The 21,711-nt window shown below is 39.3% G+C and overlaps 1 protein-coding gene across 7 annotated transcripts in view; it reads right to left on the reverse strand.

The window, feature by feature from the left end:
* Positions 1 to 21,711, reverse strand: part of FAM110B (family with sequence similarity 110 member B) — a 154,662-nt gene that overhangs the window by 75,287 nt on the left and 57,664 nt on the right. For 2 of the 7 annotated variants that reach the window (XM_050802284.1, XM_050802277.1), the window contains exon 1: positions 1,717 to 17,178. The exons of 4 other annotated variants lie outside the window; for them this stretch is intronic. The gene's annotated coding sequence lies outside the window, so the exon portion shown is untranslated. Of the gene's footprint in view, positions 1 to 1,716; positions 17,179 to 21,711 lie in introns of those variants that run through there. One more of the 7 variants, XM_050802279.1, reaches the window with a different exon arrangement.

The raw sequence follows: 21,711 nt of genomic DNA on the forward strand, positions 1-21,711 counted from the left end.
TCCCTCCTTCCCAAAATGAGTGTCCAAGCCTAACTGTTGATTCCCAGAAAGGTTTTTCTGCACATCCACATAGAAGAGCACAGCAGGCAGAGGGAGGGAGGGAAACGAGAGAGGAGCCTGGACTTCTGGAAAGAGCAAAACCACTCTCACTGAAACTGCACTCTCCGCCACTGGTGCGTATCTTCTGCAATGGGAACAGGCGTGGTTTGTATCAAGGAAGTGGAATGTGAAGTAGAACGACTGTTCCCAGGTTCATTTCATCACACAAGGTGTCTAAAACCTGAGAATGTTGCCAGCGGGTTCAAGTCACAAAGACACTGTATTACAAGCAACAACTACCAAACTTTCTTATTATAGATGATACTCTATTACAATTCAAGGCAAGCTTTCATAATATTCATTTTTTTCCCTTAAAAATGTTATTTGGATGCAATTTGCACTGGATGATTTACTATCTACCAGGATGGACCTGGAAGGGAATGTGGAGTGGGGAAGGAGGCACGGTTGGTCAGTACTCTGAAGTTTACTCTGTCAAAGAATATACTGAATCCCTTTAACCAGAATATAGTTCTAGATCAGAGCAGGTATTTGAACAAATCATTAAAATTGCATCATTTGGCTTTTCAGGAGCAGAGAAATAATTCCTGATGGTTTTCAGAGATCGCAAGGCTCTGGTGATAGCAGACGCATGGTGGCTGGCAGCCAGCCGTGTGACTGGTGATTGAATACACAAGTTTCTGTGGACTCTACAGCCTGATATGGGAAGGACATCAATTTTTAAGTTTGATGAATAAGTAAAAACAAAGGAAGTTTTGGTATAAAACAGGACACTATGGAGAAGGGACACTGAGAAGGAAAAACTCATGCTGCATTTATTTGGGATATTTGAACCTCAGTCTTGCCCATTTAAATATTTTTCTTTTAGAATGTGCCATTTTTTATCTCAGATTATTTAAGATTATCAATTTTCAGGCAAAAAGTAATAGAAATAAAAATGTTGTCAAACAGTAGACAAAGTAAGTGGTAAGAACCCCACCTTCCTGAGACTTCATTTCAACTCCTAACGCAATGTCCCTGCTAAACAAAGCCATGAGACGAAAATTTCTCTTTCAAGCACGGCTAAATATACACTTTAAATATCTCTGGCAGAATGGGATATGTTAACCCTCTCTGTATTTAAAAGGCTTAATAAAAACTACAAAAGGTGAGACAAAGAAAACCATCCAAAATGAAGGCTGCACACATCTTTGAAGAAACAATAGCACATTACTTCTGCTAAGGCACAGCTTCAACATCAGGGGAGTCACTGCCCTGTCCTAATTAGAGTGTGTTTCACTAAATTCTTCCTGATCATTCACTATTCAGCACAGTGTGGACTCAATGCAAACAAAGTCCACTGAGTACTGAAACGCACCTACAAAGACACCCAAACTGATGCAACATCGGGCTTTCCAAAACAGAAGCGAGCCGGTAAGCATCACTCCCAAGCACACACATGCATTCTTGAATCCAGGTAAAAACATGATTCCTTGGTGAATACTGTAAACAGGGTAGCTGTTTACCAGGCAAGCCTGCGGGAGAATGTATTTTCATATGGAATGCTGGAGTACCCATGGTATTAACAAAGCAAAATCAGATTAAACAGATGACACGATGAACATACTTCATTTCACGCATGGCCGTGTTTTTCATGAGAGATAGACTTAAAGTAATTACCATGAACTGAGTCTCCTTCACTGACCTCCCACCGCTTCTGGCTGTCCTTAACAGCTGATGCTCCACAACAAAGACGAACGCCTTCTCTCGGGCGCCTTATTCCTTCTTTAACGTTACCAGCCGAGCACCTCCACCGTTGCAAGAACACAGTACAGCACCTCTGTATCTATGTCTCTAATGCAGCATAAAGATTACTGTGGAAACCTATCACACGGGCGAGCAGCAACGCCACCAACCAATAAGGAAAAGGCACATGCGGAATCCAGCACATGCTCTCTGAGACGCAGGCTGTCACCGGCGTTTAGCAGGCTGCTAATCTAATTATAGCTGGTTTGCTAGCACAGAGCCATTGGAGCAAAGCACAGGAGAAAAGTAAATTTTAATAAATTAAACCTCATAGACAAAATCATCTCGACTTCCTGTCACTTTGAGGATTAATGTGTCACCTTATAAACTATAAGTGATTTTTAAAGTGTATTCTTATTTTCCTGAAATCTAGAGAAACAAAGAGTGGTTAAATCAATGCACAGCACTATCGGCTTAGTTAAGCTGATCAGATTCCAGCACTAAGAATAAATAATAAAATTGATATTGTGAAAATAATAGTGGTGCTATAAAATCTGAGTCTTACTTTATTTATCCTAATCAACAATTTGCCACATATTTGTCATAAAGTGCTAATTAATCACTCTTCAATATAGTTGGAAATACCATGCAAATTTCTATCTATAGCGGAAAAGTGCTAATCAAGGTGTAAAAAATCATAATCTTGACTACAGTGATTAATTCGCAGTTACAAGGGACAGAAAAGGGATCTCAGAAGTTATTGTAAAAGGAAAAATTAAACACATTTGGCCACTACACAACTGAACGGCCAAACTACTTCTAGACGCCAAATCCTGTGACGCGTTCTCACAGTCAGACTGCTTCAGTTAAAGTTCTGGATCTGCCACTACCTAGCTCTATGACCCTGGGCAAATAACTGCATTTCTTTGTCTAAGACAATGATAGGAGCCACGTTGAAGAGTTACTGTCAATGAGCTGTAAGTGCTTAGCACGGGGCCTGGCACAGGGTGGATTCTGGGTTCTATATTAAGCTCTTATGAGCAGTAGTGATCTCAACCACTCCATATTGTCTCCCTTTCTTTCCAGCATCACAGCACTCAAAAGAGTACCTCAACACGCCTCCATCATACAGTTCTGTCAGAAATACCACTCAGAAGTCATGAAGGCCAAGAAGCTAATGGTAGGGTTGATTAATCACACAGAACCATTATTGGTATTCACTGTTATGAGGCAAATTATTTCACCTACTTCTTTTTAGATATATAAGAGTCATTACTTTCACTTGATTCTATACAAACCTATCTTAAAACTAATTTTTCAGGAAATTAAGGGCTTCTAATTTTTTTTTAATGATATAAATTTCAAAAATGTTTTCTATGGAATATAAATTGGGAAAAGTTTTAATTAGAAGGAGTTGGATTAAATTTAAAATGACAAATTTATGTTGAAAAGGGAGAGAAGTCAGCCAGTCAAATGCAACTCTCAGTTCTGAGAGTTGTTTATCTACTTCTTTTCCCTTAATTTCTTTTTTGTCAATATGTTCTACAGAATTAGCAGTCCTGAGCCGATCTAATCAAATTTGTAAATGTTCAACGGTTTTTTTTATATTCCCTACAAGTGGGTATATTCTACCAGTCAAATTCCAATCCAAAGATAAAATGCAAACTTCCCATTTCTGTAGTTTTTTTTTTTTTTTTTAGCTAAAAACCAAAAAGCTGACATGCTGAAGAGGCATTATGATTTGCTCTGAAGAACCAAATCTTCCCAGGGATTAATTAGTAGCCAAGAAACAGGACTACTGGCGAAGGGGCACTTCATCCTCCAATCTCTGTCTACCACAAACTGTTGGGAAATAAACCAGTGAAAGGAATGACATGGACCATAAACCTCAAGGGAAAGCACAGAAACTCATGGTCCATAAATTCAAGAGTGAAAACCTGTGCTGGAATGCAAACACATACACAAACCCTGGAAAAATGTGGAGATAACTGGCTAAAGAAAGTGAGAGCTGTGTGTGCTACCTTGAAGCATCTTCCTCCTGAATTATCAGAGTGCAATCACCATCATCAGGAGGTAAAAACTCCAAGAGGAATTGGCTTCAGAGATTTGGCCTAAGGCGCAGCTCCCTGCAGGCTGCCAGGATACAGGCTAGTAACACTTCCAGGCATTTCTCTAGGAAACATCTAACAGCTTCTGCCTTCCTCTTCATTTAACAGACTGCTAGCTCAAAATAGGCACTGAAAAAGCTGTTTAATTAATTTGTTTCATGCCTGTTTAGTAGAAGACATTAAACAGACACTTTCTAAAAGAAGAAAGCTACTGTCCTTTCTTGGGTCTTATCTTTCAACATGTTCAGACCCAGTATTTGTTTTAGAGCTGAGTAACAGTTCATTGGGAATCTTTCTTATTGCCACTTGGCTAAGGGGGGGCCTATGTATACAGCCTCTGGAATGAGCCCTCTTGTCTTTGAACTTCAGTCAACACACTTTTGATTCTGAAAAATCGTTTGTTTGCTCAGTGAATCATGTTAGGCCCTTACTATGTGTAAGGACTTGTGCTGGACCCTGGAAATACTGTAGGGAATAACAGCATTCTGATTCCTAAAGGAGCTTCTGTTGTAATGTGGGAGTGCTCATTAAGTGATTAACAAACAAGCAATAAAGATCAGGTAAACTGCAGCTCAGCACAGGATGCTCACATGACAGGGGTGGAGGATCTGGCTAAGGATGAAGCAGGTTTGCCGGCTTCCTCAGCAGGAGCATGGGGAAAGACCTTCAAGAGCTGTGAAGGTCGTGGAGAAGCTGGCCGGGGGCAGTGGACGGAGGAGGAAGGAGGAGACACAACCACACACACTAGAGGAGGAAAGGGTTTGTTTGGCTCAAGCTCCCTGAGGGTCTGACCACCGCTCCTCTCCTTCTGGATCTTTGTAGATTCCCATTATCTTCCAAGTCGAAACCCTCATCTCCTCTTCCTGGCTCAGAGAATGCGGACGTGTACATTTTACATTTGCTGTACTGACGAGGAGGAGCAGGCACTACAGAAACCTTCTGCCTCACTGCATGGATTTCCTCAAGTTCTGTTCTCATTCTCTAACCCTGGAGACTGAAAATGAGGCTGTGTTTCCAGAATTTTCATATAGAATTGTTACAACTGTTACAGTTTTTTTCACCTTGGAAAAAAGTTAGGGTTCATGTATAAAAAATGATTCTGTTGAAAGCCAGGGCTCCGGGATAACTTTAGAGAGATCATAATATTCCGGCAGGAAGTATCTCGGTTTCAGCTGCTGGTCAAACACTATCTTAATGCGAGGGGTCCTGGAGAGCTGTTTCTGCTCTGATGAACTGCACCAGGGCCTGAGAAGGAGGCCTGGCTGCACGTGGGGCTATTGCTCTGATGTTAAAGGACCAGCATTTGAGCCGTGGTCCAGCAGAAGCCTTGGGCCCCAGCCCACATAAGGAGTGGAGGGCAGCTTGGAGGGTTGAGTGCTGAGCAGCATTTCTATCAGGGGACCTCAAGCCACAACATGAAGTCACTGCAGGCAGAGCTGGGCACAGAAACCAAAAATCCGCTCCCCAGTCAATGTGAGCCGGGTCCAGGGAGCCACCAGGATCACCCCACATTGAGGAAAAGAAAAGAATACCCAGGCTGTGAAAGTTTCCTTCTGGCTACCAGGAGCAAGACAACTGGTGGGCAAGAGTCCAGGCAGCTGGTGCCCCTTCCTTCTCTGTTTCTGACACTCAAACAGCAATCTTTCTTTTTTTGTGAAGAGTGTGGCATACCAGGCACTTATTCAGCTGTGGCCTGGTTGGCCTGCGGCAGACTGAAACTGGCTGCTAGAAGTCACTCCTGCTGCTCCAAAGGCCATGGGCAGCAGCCCTGGCCCCAGCTCCCCCACAGACACTTGGCATCCCTGTGCCATGAGGCAGCCTCACTGTCTGAAGAGGTCCTCAGTGGCTCCCCAGTACCTGTGCATCAGCCCCGAATACCAAGTGTGAGTTCTCAGAGAGGTTGCCCGCTGAGAGGGACAATGATGTTGGACAATGACCTTGCCGGGTACAAAAGCCTTGAGCAGACCGCTTGAGTCTTCTCTGCAGGGCTCGGTTTAGAAGCCAATTGTGCATCCTGAAGTGTCTTCTCAAAGCCTAGTTTTTCTTCTTCCTCAAATGATCGGCTTTTTATAGTACTGGTGAAGGGGGCAGGGTACTACGAGGCTCGGGAAGGGGTATGAATTAAAGAGGTTACTAGGACTCACACTGGAGCGGGAACTTGGTTCTCATACAGTTTCTTGTCATCAGGGCTCCTCCTCCCTGTCCTCATAATGACGTTTAACTCATACTTATTTACTCCTATCATTTGCCAAATATTGTGTTAGGATGAGGAGGGCAAGGAAGGACCTTCCAAACCAGCGAAGGAGACAGATTCAACAATGCCAATGACTAAACCTGAACAGGGCTTTAAAATTGCAAAGGAAACGTCACATATAGTATCTGCTTTGAGAATCCCCAAAATGCTGTTGGGTAGGTATTCTTATCTTCTCACTTAGAGATATGGAAATGCCAGGGGGGCTACAGGACTTGCTCAGCGACTCCAGACTCAATTCATTCCTAACACTCAATTCATTCCTACACACAAAAATTATTTATAATTATCCCATGGGCATAGTAACTGGATAGGATTAATCTAATATATAATAAAGCCATAATAATTACATATTACAACCTATTAATAATTAGGTATTAAAATCATAAACAGATATTATTGTTTAATGAGAGCTATGAATTCTGTTGCAGAAGTCATCCTAAGACTTTAGCTTCTCTTCTGTTCTCAGATCATACCATGGTTTTGGATGTTAACAGGCATCCTCTAGGTTATGAAAGTGTTTACCTCATTATTCATCTCTGTACCACCTAAAGGACCTGGAATTCCTTCTATATGGACCATGGAATAATTCCTATAAAATTTTAAATTACAATACATGGGCAAATACCCTAAATTTCAGTTTTGTCTTCTAAAGCGAAATGTCCACCATTTCAGTGATGTGCAGGTTCTGATAATTTGAAGTAGTCCCATTCAGCCCCATCACCAGCTCTTTAATGCATCTCTGCACTTACTGTCCAAAATCAAGGCATATAACCTTGCACGGGTAAAGCATGCTGCTGTTTTTAAAAAAAGATTCATGAAAGAATTTCAAGTATGCATGCCATCAATGTTCATAATTAAATTTCAACACTAGTCACTTTGAAAGATTAGACTTTTATCCAAACAAATATGTAAGAACATCATTTGCTATGAATCTCATCTAGGGTCTTTCTGAAACTTTTAAAATTAGTAGAGGCTAAAGGATAGCAGTCTTGATAAGAGTCATACAAAAACTTCGGGGGTTATATCTTAAATGACATTCCTAGGGAGAAATTATCTTCCTAGAAAAATACTGCCATATATGTCTCTCCTTTGCCATTTATTACGTTTTATCACAATCCAGCTACTTTCTAGCTGGTAACCTTTTGTAAACTACTTAACTTTTCTATGCTTCAATGTTCTCATCTGGAACATTTGGAGGAGGACGTTGTGTGGATTAACTAAATGAGTTAATGAATACATAAAGCATTTAGGGAGTGCCTAACACTTAGTAAACATCATCTAAATTCTCCCCACTTGGATGATGGCAAAACTAAAACATCCAGGCCAAATGATAGATAATACTAGAAAAACTGACACCCTCCTCGAAAAAGATGTATATAGTATAAATACATAACCCTCATGCCCCGAGCACAACCCAGATGAAAACTGTTATACTGTTAAGAATTTGTGTTAATAACATCTAGAAATTCTGGAACGTAACTAAGCACAACTTTTTTCATGAGGCAACTTGGAACAACTTTTGAAATTTAAAAAAATGTGTATACCTTTACCCCTGGCCATTTCATTTTGGAAATATAATTCTAAGGAAATAGTTGGGATCACATGCCCCAAAAATGAAATAATTGACGATATGTACAAAAATATTAGAGAAAGGCATTTACCATGGTATCCTTTTGATATGGTTTAGGTCTGTGTCTCCACCCATATCTCATGTCAAACTGTAATCCCCAGTGTTGGAGGTGAGGCCTGATGGGAGGTGATTTGATCATGGGGGTGCAATTTGCATGAATGGTTCAGTACCATCTCCCTTGATACTGTATAGTGAGTGAATTCTCACAAGATCTGGTTGTTTAAAAATGTGTGGTCCCTTCCCCATCTCTCTTCCTCCTGCACCAGCCATATAAGATGTGCCTGCTTCCCTTTGCCTTCTGCCATGATTGAAAGTTTCCTGAGGTTTCCCCAACCATCCTTCCTGTACAGCCTGCAGAACCATGAGCCAATTAAACCTCTTTTCTTTATAAACTACCCAATCTCAGGCATTTCTTTATAGCAATGCAAGCACAGACTAATATACCTTTATAGGGCAAAAACAAATTAACAATCTTACCATTTGACAATAGCAAATTAGTTAAATAAATGACAGCATAAAAATAAAATCAATAGAACATTGTGAAGTTATTAAAAAGTCCTATTATAAGAAAATATTTACCAAATAAAAATATAGCTGAATATTAGGTAAGTTATAAATCAATGTGTACAAGTAGAGCATGAAGGTTCCAAAATGCTCCCAAATCAAAAACTCTTTGAGCACCAACATGATGCTCAATTGATATACTTACTGAAATATTTCAGATTTCGGGTTTTTAGATTAGGGATGCTCAAGCAGTATGTTCTCAGAAAATATTACAAAATCTGAAAAAATCTGAAATTCAAAACACTTCTTGTTTCAAGCATTTCAAATAATGGATGTATGAGGACTCCAGTTTTGTTAAAGTCTCTGTATGTATAAACATATGCTGTAATATCTCTTTGAGTATACACATAGGAAAGGTCTGAGGCAAATGCTACAGCATCAATAGTTTTTATCTCTGCATGGCAGAGATAGTCAACCTGTCTGAATTGTTTAATTTTTCTACCATGTCATTACTAACACTGAATATAAATTGTTAATAAAAACTTGGTATTTTTTTCCCACTTCCACCCAAGGAAAAGGTAAAAACTGGAGGGGGTAAATTTTTCATGAGTGGCCCCTCTAATGTCTCGGTCTTAAGAGATTCTTGTGCTTCGTGCTGTGGTCATCAGATCTGGCCTACTGCCCGTCTACATGGTGCAGCTCAGCCTTGTTAACCAGCTAGTAAGTAGCAGTCTCAGCAAACAGGATTTTGATGTGCTAACCATTCCCAACCATCAGTCAAACCATTAGGCTGGGCCCCAAAAGTTCAGCTCAGAATTGTCAGCCAATTTGCTGATTATTATTAGACATTAGGGAAAGCCTCTGTTGGCGCTGGTACAAGTCCTCATTGCTAAGGAAGGCCTAGATATTTCATTCCTTAGTTATTTGGACAATTCTCTCATTTTATGTAAGGATATTCTTATATACTTGGGAGATATGGCCAGATTCAAATGTCTGGAAGGCAGCCAGTAAGTTTAAGTGATGGGGAAAATGGAAAATAATTTCTTTGGATATAAAGTTAGAAACATTAGCATGATTCAAGATTGACATGAACCTTGGCAAGTTTCTGAAATTTTATGGATTGTTACCACTACAGTGGGAATCGAGTTTAAAATGAGGTAAAGCAAAGCAATCATATTTCAGTGTGTCTGCCTCTCCTGGCTATATTCTTACTTCCACAGTTCAAAATATCTGTGAATCATAGCTCAGTACCATTAACAGATAATGGTTCAATGGGTTTGTCAGAAAGATATTTCCATTTATATGTGTGTATTTTAAAGGTAGTTTTATTATATCTAGGGACCAATTTTTTAACTTCCACAATAGAAATTAATGTGCAAATGGAGTCTGTTTAACAGAAATCTGCCTTGAAGCAAACTGAGCTCTATTCCATCTATACTATTAAGAGTGTAATTATCTGTAAAGCTAAGACTTTTCTTCTACTGAAAATAATCACCCCAATCTCTTTTTAGAAATGTTACGCTGTTCATAAACAGTGATGATTTCTCTGTATCTAGATTCCCTATATTTCTCCTGTTCCTAATTTACATACAATAATATATGCAGAGATGCTTTTCCATGGTCTTCTTTTATAGCAAAGAAATGATTTTTCATTATATTTTATAGCAAAGAAATGATTTTTCATTATATAATTTTGCCAAAGGCAGCTGCAATAACGATGGGACCTTTTTCATTTCAGAAGTGTCAGTCTGCTGCAGCATTTACCACTGGGTGATTTTAACAGAAAAAAAAGTATCGTGTCCTTCAAGAATGAGGAAAAGATATTCGAAGAGAAAGAATCCTTTAAAAATATGAACATCAGAATAGTTTCTAAATAAAGAAGAAAATCTGTGTCACTTATTTAAGGTTCTTTCTCTTTCTTGGGTTAACAATTTATGCTTTATGGACCCAATAAAAAGAAGTTATTCCTCCAAACATTGCTGAAAGAGTTTGTAAATCCCTGGTGATGTCTGAAAGCTGCTTTTGCAGATGTGGGTTCACTCTATGTAGGCCACCTTTTCTAAGCACAGTATCAGTGACCTGGGAGAAGGAGCACATGGGAAAGATAAGTTTCACTGCTATAATACTTTTATCATGTGTATGCTATTAGCTCTGAAACAGGAAGTGGTGTGAAGGACATTAATTCACCTTCAGGAAACTTTCTTGGGTCTCTCTTGTACTTTATTTTCAAAGTCAGATTACAAGCTAATTTAAATTTCAAGTATTTGATTACATTCCTCTTGAATGACTGCTCATGATCTGTACCAAGTCTGTGCTCCCATTCAGGAGAAGCTATTTTAATTCCACTGCAGGCAGGCCTTCTAATGAAGAGGAGAGTTTAAATTCCTCTTACAGGGGATAGCATATGATGAATGTTTTTTATCATAAAGTCTGAGTCAAGCCTACACAACTGGTTTGCATAGTCAATTATATAGAAGGCTTTTAAAGTAATGCCACAGAAATATTCTGTAATAGGAATAAATGGCACAAAGTATTTGACAGATGAGCAGAAAACCCTTCCAGGGCTCTAGAGAGCAGCAACAGGAACTGTCCACCTGATGGCTTGATGGCATTTTCAATGTTTTACAGACTAAAGAAGCTTTTATAATTTTAACCATCTTCTCATTTATTTCTATATAAATGAAGATCTTCACATTTATTTCTATAGTCGTTGAATTAAAAACAATTTGAACATGTGATATAAATCAATGCCAGGCTTTAGAAAGATGGTAGCTGGTGTTCTGTTATACTGAGAACATTATGCTGTGTGTTGGGGGAAGGGGTGCTCTCAGTTAATTTTATTTGCCCTCAAATAAATAATTTTATTTGCCCTCAATGGGTGCAGCTCATCCACACAGAACAGAGTGGATCCTGGCTTCTCCGGGTAAAGAAAGCAGAAAATCACACAGGCCTTGCTCTTCCATCAGTCGTGGGTGGTCTCGCTGATGAGGACTAACACTTGAGCTCTCATCCTTGAGAGGCCCTACGTGACAGAGCCAGGGCCCTGAACTGGTGGGCAAGGGTTTCCTTTCTCAAATCCCAGCTTGGGATAGGTTGAGAGAGCGGAACAGAGAAGAAAGATCTTTTTTGATTTTGTAACTGTCTCTTTCCTTAAAATTTCCTCATTTTCAGAAATGAAATTTATAGAGAATTTCTTCCCTGTCATTTTACTTTTTGCAAAATAATTTCCCTTTTCCCAAAATATACTGTATGCTATGTGCTGCTGGGGAAGACGTTAGGGAGGAAAAAAAATACTCCATTGGCAACCAAGAAAAAGCAATACGAAAGCACTATTACTTAAAGTATTGGTTGGTCTAATTGGTCTCGGTTGTGTGAGATTAATCGGAATTTCAGTTAATCTATCTTCCTTTCTGATTTATTAGTTTTGGGCCACTCTGTAGTCTGTGCTCACTCATGCCTTCACACATATTTCCTTTCAGCATTATTCCCTGACCTAAATTGCAGTGAAATGAAATGTACTGCACCAAATTTTTCATATCTGAACAAACTGAAGTCATCCAACTGCATAACACATTCCACCTACAAAATTCAATGTCAGAATCATGCATTAGTGATGCTTCACATTTTGTGGAAATGTGAGCCATGGTGAGGAATCTAGATGGGCAGGTTGTCTGTGTTCCTACTGATAAGAAAGTATCCTCCTCCCCCAGAAAGACAGCTCAATTGTTCCATAAAGACACTGTAATCCCAACACTTCAGTGTTAATAAGAACAAACATATCAATAAAAGATAAGAAACAGACTATAAATACATCCACATATATATTACACAATCAATTTTTAACAAAGGCACTCAGATAATACAATGAAAAATTTAAAGTATTTTCAAAAAATGATCATGAAGGAATTGGATATACATTTAAAAAATTAGTAAATGCTGACCCTTACCTCACACCAAAAATATCAATCTGAGGTAGATCACAGATCTAAAAGTTAAAAATTAAAACTACAGAGCCTCTAGAACAAACAGGAGACTATTTTTGCAAACTTAAAGTAGGTACAAATTTGGTAGAGCTGCAAAAACATCAACTGTTTTGAAAGAATTTATAAATTGCTCTTTAACAAAAATGAAATGTCTGCTCATCAAATAACACCGAAGAAAATAAAAAGGAAAAAACTAGATGAAAGAAAATATATCTAATACATAAACTTGAAAAATGACTTAGCCAGAAAAAAAATAACTCCTACAAATCAGTAACAAAAGAACAGCAATCAAACTTAAAAAGGGGGCAAAAGACTTGAACAGACATTTCACAAACACAAATGATCTGTAAGCATATGAAAAAGTACTCAGTATCAGTAGCTATCAGGGAAATGCAAATTAAAAACATAATGAGATACAATTCCGTAGCCACCTGAATAACTAAAAAGAAAAAGACAATACTAAATGTTGGCAATGAGGTGAAACAATTGGAACTCCCACACACTGCTAATGGGAAAGCTTCTTTGACAGTTTCTTATAGTTACCCAAACCCTTATGCTATGACCCAGCAGTTCCAATCATGGGCATGACCCAAGGTCTATAAAAACACCTGTCCACAAAAAGACTTATTCAGCAATATTTACAGCAACTTCATTCAAAGTGCACAATTGGAAACAATTCAAATATCCATTCACAGAAGAACAGATAAACAAATACTGGTATAGCCAGAAAATGGATATTATTCATCAATAAAAGGCAGCAATCCTACTGGAGATGAACCTCAAAGACATCCTACTAAATGAAAGGAACCAGTGCAAAGAGCACTTACTGTAGGATTCCATTTACTTTAATACAACTAACTCACGATTATAGAATCAGAACAATGATTTCTTCTGGAGGTGGAAAGGGAAAACTGATAAGTGGCAAGACAGAATTTGCTGGGATGATGAAAATATTCTATATGTTTATTAGGGTGATTACCTGAGTATATATAGTTGTCAGAATTTATCAAACTGTACACTTAAGATCAGTAAATTTTACCTCAAAAAACCCTATTGTACAAAACATTACAAATACGGTATTACTATAAAGTTTTTAAAAAGGTTTTATTACTGATTTGATCATCCTAATAAAATTATTTTTATTTTAAATTCCACTGAAACTTTCAACCTCTTATTGATATGTAGCATATCATGTATATCTAAAGAAAAAAATGACTCAAGCTCTCATGCATTTATGATGGTTATAGTTTATGTATTCCAATGTCATATTGTGCCTTGATATTGAGATTATTTTAAAAGGACATGAGAATAATTCTTCCTATTCATACATAGGCCTTATTTTAAAGTTAATCCCTGTTAACATTGACTTGACATCTTTCTTTATGTTTTCAACTAATATTTTTGCCTCTTCAGCTTTTATCTTACCAATTTTTCTTTTATTTGTCCCACGTTTGTAATAAAGCCATTTTCAGGAGGAAATTAATATATATTTTATATGACTGTAGTATTCACAATTGTCTTTTTTTTTTTCCTTTTCATCTCCGATATCATTCTCATTCTTAAACTCACAGCTAAGAATTTTGAGGTCAAAGAAGTCTTTAAAAACAGTCTTGGGTTTGACTATCTGTTCTGTTCCTTCCTCACTATATGACTTTAAGTTAAATAATTTCATTAAGATCCAGCTACTTCTTAAATAATAACAGCTGTCACTATAGCAATTTCATAGCTTCAAAAGGAGAGAAGGTGAAAGCAACCACCCTGCAACTAATAAGGATGTGTACTGTCTGTAGAGAATGTAAAAAACAGTAATAAAGCCATATGCAGACAATTCTATAACATGTCAATGACAAAATATCCCCTCTCCATGGCCCCACAGGGCAAAATGGTCTCAGTGACACTAATAGGACAAGTCAAAGCAATGCAGGTTGGAGGCCACCCCTGTGGAGTGCAGGAGGAAGCAAAGTAACACAAGCACCAGGTGAGTCATTTAGCTAGCGACAGCCCAGGAATAGCTAACCTTTACTGAGCACCTTCCATGTGCCTGGCCCCATGCCAAAAGGCATTAATCATTTAATCCTTGCAACATTCCATGAAGCAGATACTACTGTCACCATTTTACAGTTGAGCAAACTGATGGAGAGATAACTAAACTCCTCAGGACTACCAACCGGTAAGAGGTGGAACTGGAGCATGCTGGCAGCGGACCCCAAGAGGTGCCTTTGAACCATGAAGCCACATCACTATTTCTGAACTGCATGGCCTTCCTAGGGGCTTAAGATGGTGACAGAGAAAAGGGTGGAGGCTGAGAAAAGGGGAATTCTTGATTTAAAAAAGTCTGTTTGAGAGAATTTGGATCCTTAAGGTTGGTTCACGGCAGTATAAAAAACAAGAAAAACTGAAAGTCATATTCTTTAGGAAAATGAACTATAGCCAAATTTCCCAATGGCTAGGAAATACAGAAGGGCAGCCTTACCAAAAACATTGTACTCAGCTGCCTAAATGTGCCCTGTGTTTGTGCACACATGTGTGAGCAGGTCCATGTCTGACAATTCTCAGGCACTCCATCAACAAGCCCAGCACTTTTGTATCTGTGCCCACAGTGTGTGCTCGAGGGGACCCAGCCAGGTCACCCTGGAGAGCTCGTCTGTCCAGTGCTCTCACCAACGTGGGCAGTGACCAAGTGCAGGATCAGCAAAGGGAAGCAGAGCCCTCCAGACAGCCCATGACCAGGGAGCCCAGCTGAGTGTCCTGTCATGGCAGTGGCCTCACCCCTTGGCCATGGTGTAAACAAATCAAGCGGTAATTACACTCTGTAGCACTTAATGCCATTCCTGTGTTGCCCTCATTTACCAGCTCTAGACAGAAAGAAAGGCAGATCATTTCCACTAAAAACACAGGGCCTCCTCATTTTCGGCCTTGCATCCCACCTGAGTCACCAAAGCGCAAGAAATGACAGAGAGAACATGCATGCAGGGTTCCAGACCCTGTGACTATATCCTGCTGTTACAGCAGGGGTGGGATGGAAAATGCTGGGAAAGGGGACCCACCATTACCACACTGGAATACACATCAACAACCAACAGCCTACAAAAAACTGAGTATCAGTTCAAATAAACTATGCACTGTATGACAATTTAACCTACCAGAAAGAAATGCTGAAATTTTCACAGAAATGCACGCACATCAACCTGAAAAAACTAAGTTTTCATGCGATTTCAGTCAAAGCAACTCCAACCTTCATGTTTGGCCATAAACATGTCATCTTGGGTAATTTATAAGGGAGCACTTAGCAGATACATGAATTATGCCTTCATGAAGATTTTAGTTTTAAATGTTATCAGGCTATATGAAAATGCAATCTAATACTTAGTTTTATATAAAATGTCAGTGCTCTCTTGTAGTCTGACTTTATTATACAATTACACTTCTTAAGTTAGATTTTAACAATCTGCAGAAATTGAAACGGCATTAGAAAGCCAAATATGTAAATTATACTTATTTTAAACCATCTTCTAGATGGACTCATGCTGACAAAGCTAAAAATATCAATTATTCCAAAATTATTTAGTGACTGAAAATTTTTAGTTTTTAAAAAAGTTATATATACTAAACTAGGGATTAGTGAACTTTTTCATAAAGAACCCAATAGTAAATACTTTATGCCTTGCAGGACAGTCTCTCATGACCTCTCAACTCCACCACTGTAGTGAAACCAGCCGTAGTCAACACATAAACAAATGATCATGGCTGTCTGCCAATAAAACTTTATTTACACAACAGACAGAGGGTTGGATCTGGCACACCGGCAATAGTTTGCCAACCCCTGATGTAGGCTAGACTAAAAGATCCTGGGGAATCCCATCTCTAATAAACAATGGAAGCTGAAACTTCAGGGCATAAATATGAAACCCTTTGTCTCCAACTGTACAACTTTTGATGCAGTCAATATTTCTCTCCAGTTTCTGCATATTGTTAATTTTTATCATGAAACATGAGATTTGAGGGTGTTTATCCTTTCTTACACAGAGCATATTAACAGGTGTCAATGCGGATCACAGCTAGAAGTAGAGTGGGTCCCATGTGTGACTCCAGATGGCTAAAGAAAGTGTTCTACTTATAAGAGGATGCTTCATTTGACCAGGATTGGCTCTCAACAAGGCCAGTGTACCTTAGAAGAAAAAAGTCACTTCTGTCACGTAAGAGCTCAATTGATTCACTGAACTTCAAAAGAGCACTGAAAATGCCATGCTTTGAAAAACATACAAAACAGTAAGAGGAGCAGAGAAAAGCTTGCTGTATTTTTCTCAAATGACTCAAAATACTTTGTTTCCACAGGTTTAAGGAAAATCAATTAAAATATAATCTGTAGACCAGGAATGGTATCTACTTAAATACCAAAAAGGTATAAATAGAAAAGACAGAAAAAGATGTATCAAGGTATAAGAAGAGTAGACCTTTTCAAACCTATTCCAAAGCAGTCTGCTAAAACCAGATCCTCAACACTGAACATCTGCTGGTCAGATCTGAGCAAATGCCCATGGCAGGTCAAGTAGAGAGCTATTCTGGACTTTTAGCACTGAAAATCAGAGTGTACACAGTGAAACCACGCTGCTCTCTGACCCCGCTGCTAACTTGCCATGGTGACAAGGTCAGCTCTGCTGGCTGCCCTGGGCTAATGTCCTCATTACAGTAGATAAACTACTGAAAATCCAAACTCTCAAAGGTTGCTGCTGCAGTCCTTTTTGGAACAAGCAAGGGTAAGAATAATTATTTCAGTTCCCAAAGATGTTATATCATGATCTGTATGGATCTTTAAAAAATGGTACCACTGGCCGGGCGCGGTGGCTCAAGCCTGTAATCCCAGCACTTTGGGAGGCCGAGACGGGCGGATCACGAGGTCAGGAGATCGAGACCATCCTGGCTAACACAATGAAACCCCGTCTCTACTAAAAATACAAAAAAAATTTGCCGGGCGTGGTGGTGGCGCCTGTAGTCCCAGCTACTTGGGAGGCTGAGGCAGGAGAATGGCGGGAACCCGGGAGGCGGAGCTTGCAGTGAGCCGAGATCGCACCACTGCACTCCAGCCTGGGCGACAGAGCGAGACTCAGCCTCAAAAAAAAAAATAAATAAATAAATAAAAAATGGTACCACTGTGGAGAATTACTTATCATTTGAAGCAATTCAGTAACTAAACAGCTTTCTCTAATATCAGGTGAAAAAAAAAAAAAAAGCAGGAAAACAGGACTTGAGAAAGTGCTATGAAATAACTGTTAATTTTTAAGATACATGAGTAAAGATGTAACTAGCCTAAAAAAGAAATTTATTAATTACAGGGATTACTTACATAAAAAATAGATCTACAGGGAGGCCGAGGCAGGTGGACGACAATGTCAGGAGATCGACAGCATCCTGGCTAACACAGTGAAACCCTATCTCTCCTAAAAATACAAAAAATAAGCTGGGCATGGTGGCGGGCACCTGTAGTCCCAGCTACTCGGGAGGGTGAGGCAGGAGAATGGCATGAACCCGGGAGGCAGAGCTTGCAGTGAGCCAAGATTGCACCACTGCACTCCAGCCGGGGCAACAGAGCAAGACTCTGTCTTGGGGGGGAAAAAAAAAAAAAAAGTAGATCTACCGGTAGAGGTCTTTTGCTTTAGAGTGACATAGTTCTCCCCATTCCTGCCATCAACTCTTACAAGCCTCTAGCTGCAAACATACTGGCCCCAGTGCACTCAGCAAAGGTAGATTCCCAAGGGCTCCCGAGACTATGCTCTCATCTACTCTCAAAGGCTCTGTTCTTGCAGTCTCCATCTTCTGTCTATCCTCACTGACAGTCTACCTTCCCAATTCTGTGTATCTATTTGTTTAAACAGTTATAATTGAAGATATATAGCAAATTACACCCAGCTAGCCATGGGTCTTCCATAAATTCCATTTTGAAAAACCACACTGATTCTTTGCTAATGAAGTTGAGGACTAGGGAGAAGTATAGAAACACTCTGCTTGATTTTGTTCATCTGGGATTGGAAGGAGATGTTCGATGTATATACCTATTTGCCCTCTGGAAGGAGGCTACCATGGGTGTACACTGTTTCTAGCTGGTGCTAGAATCTTCCCATCAGGAGATGTCATATCTTGTGGTTTCATATCCATCTTCCCACCTCCACTCTCCTCAGATCTAATTATTAAATTAAATTTAGCCTATAGCTGCCTCCTTATGCATTTTAAGTTTGGCCTAAAGGTTTTTCAGTTCATAGTAAACTGTAACCTAATTGGATGTGTAAATAGACTGTCATCTACTCTTGTGTCAATCACTGAGTTTTGGCCAATCAAAGGCAGCCACCTGTACAAACCAAGTTCAAATAAGGCAAACACTGAGCTGTAACTAATCTGGTTGTTTCTGCACCTTACTTCAGTTTTCTTACACCACTTTCTTTTTTCTGTCCATAAATCTTCCACCACGTGGTAGCACTGGAGTTCTGAACCTGTGCTGGTTCAGGGGCTTCCCAATTTGAGAATCATTCATTTCTCAAGTAACCTACGTTCAATTTAGTTTGTCTAAGATTTTTCTTCTCCATTAAATACGTAAGTAATACAGTATACCAAACACAAACAGAAAAATTTTTTAAGTCAGCTGAAGTTCTAGAAGGGAATAGAAAAACATTTTAAGTTGAACCAAATATTGAACAAAAGTTAATAATGAAACATTAAAATCATGGAGATAAAATAATTGAAAATATTTTACTGGAGCACCAAAACTCTGGTCTAAAACATTTTTCTTGCCTATCTATATTGACTGCCTTAGGGACCTCATGGCTTTAGATACCATAAATATGCTAATGACTTCCTCATTCACATCTCTAGGTATTGGTGTATTCAACGGCCAACTCCACGTCTCCATTGCATGTCATCAGCAACTCAAACTGAGTTCCTGATCTCTCCTAAACCTGTCCCCACCACACTCTTCTCTGTCAGTTAATGGCAGCATCTTTCTTCCTGCTGTGTTGGCCAGAAACTCAGGAGTCAGCATTTCTGTTCCTCTTTCTATCACACCACACAGTCAAGTTGTCATTAAATCTCATACTTTCTGTTATCAGTCTTTCCAGAACCTGACCATTCCTCACCACCTGACAGTCAACCCCTGGCCCAAGCCACCATCCCTTGCAATCTATGTCTGTAGCTGTCTTACTGGTCTCTTGTAGACTCTCTCAAACATGGCATCTCACTTCTGCAAGGCCAGCAAGACTCTCTACTGCAGTCAGCTGGTAAGAGTTTTATATACTGCAACCTAATCACAGCAGTAAGAGCCCATCACCCTCACCACACTCTATCAGGCTTATAACCAACCATTGCAAGGGCCATCTTAGAACTCTGCCTACCACGCTTTCTAAAATCGCTACCGTATCCCACCCCTGCAATATACAATATACATCTATCTCCATCCCTGCTTTGTGTTCCTCTGTAGTACTTTTTACCATCTGAATGACAAATACGTTATACATTTATTTATTCTCTGCTTCCTTTCACTCAAATATAAGCCTCACAAGGATAGAACATTTTTTGTTTCCTGCTATATTCCCAGTCTGCAGAACAGTGCCCTGTTCAATATATATTTATTGAATATTTATTGATAAATAAGTTATCAAGAAATAATTATTGAATTAGTCTACTATTTACTACATAGGTTTACTTTTAAAACATCAGGATCTCAACATCTCTATACTGCTTTCTATGATCTGTTTCTACTGTCATTGCATTGCATCAGAACTTTGTTGAGTCACAAAGGATGGAATTAAATGTTATCCCTTCCCATGGTAACAAAGCTATATAGTTCTATTTTCATTTCAAGTTCCACTGCAAACATGGAAAATTTCAGTCAACTATGTGGTGAGAACTCCACATTGAATATTCGTAAAGCCAGCATTTTATACTTACATGAAACAGATGTGTTCCCTATCCAGTGCCCAGCCTCACAGATGATTCCTATGTTTTGTTTTTTTATTTCAAAAATTCTTCAGTCAAACAGTGGAAGGAAAAGGAAGTAAAAGCCAAACTCCCTTTGAATACTGACTCTAGGAAAATTAGAGTATGTGATTAAGTTAATGATCAAACAAAGAGAAGTAAGGTATTCAGAAGCAATGAACATCCTATCATCAGAATAATAAATGTTATAGATCCATTATCCACCTCATTTAAATGAATGTTGCTTTTTGAAAGAGGTAGGGGAGAGCACATGGTCAAACGCCATAAATGTGAAATACAACTTCATGTAAAATACACATTTATATCCATTCCAACCCATGTGCCTCAGGTTAACAACTTATGTTAGGTGATTTTTAAAAGCCACAAATTGATATACACTTAATACTAATATGCATCTATCCCCATTCCTGCTTTATCTTCCTCCATAGTACTTTTTACCATTTGAAATGCCAAATGTTATATATTTGCAAGTCCCATACACAAAGTGATGATTTACCTGAACAATGCACCCTGAAAGTCACGAGCATATGGTCTCTCCGGAAAGTAAACATAGGCTACCCAGGTGCTCACAAGTCCTAACAAGCAGCCTGATTTTGTCTTATAGCTTGCTTACACTTCCTCAGTCTTTTTAATTTTCCCGGCACTACCACCATTGATAGTAGCAATTCAAGGAACACAATACATTTCTAAATCTCCCTTACCACTGAAAAATGAGCATTCATTTCTGAATTCCTGGCTGGCTTTTGCTTCTGGCTTCTCCCCTCTTACCATTCACACAGCTTCAAGGTTAATCTGCCCAAAACAGTGATTTTGACAAGTCACTCCTCTAGTCTTGAACTCAGGGCAGGGCAGCTCCCTGTGGCCTAGCTTGTCAAGTTCTTAACCTAGGTTAAGCCCTTAACAAGGGTCAGTTTGGTTTCTACGTTCATTGCAAACCTGCACATCTGACTACAGTCCTCATCTGGGTACCACTGGCCCAGGAGTGATTGGCTGAAAGAATACAGTTCAATGAACGGAAATCATAAGCATCAAACCCTCAGCCCTACTGACTGTAAATTAAGAACATCTCTGTACGCCAAGGACAGAGCACTGCTTTCCTTTCCCATAGAAACACAGTAAGGTTAAACAAGAAGAGAGTTCTTAGAGCACGGTCTTCAGCATCTCAAAGTAGAAGCAGTATAAATGCTGGGGTAAATTTGGCAGCATTTCCCAAGCATCTTAACTGACCTTTCCATGGAGGCAGAATTCAAAGAGGGGCTAGGACTTCCCACCCCCTGGTGTATGCCCTGTGTGTAATCCCTTGGCTAGTAAATACCATGGATTTGACTCCCATGATTGGCAGGTGTGTGCCACAGTGACCTCAAGATAGAGAGATTATCTGGATGGGCGTAGCCTAATTTCATGAGCCCTTTAAAAGAGCTTCCTTTGGCTGGTCACAAAAAAGAATCCAAAGAGATTTGAAGTCTG

This window comes from Macaca thibetana, chromosome 8 (assembly GCF_024542745.1).
Source record: "Macaca thibetana thibetana isolate TM-01 chromosome 8, ASM2454274v1, whole genome shotgun sequence".
Classification (NCBI taxonomy): Eukaryota; Metazoa; Chordata; class Mammalia; order Primates; family Cercopithecidae; genus Macaca; species Macaca thibetana.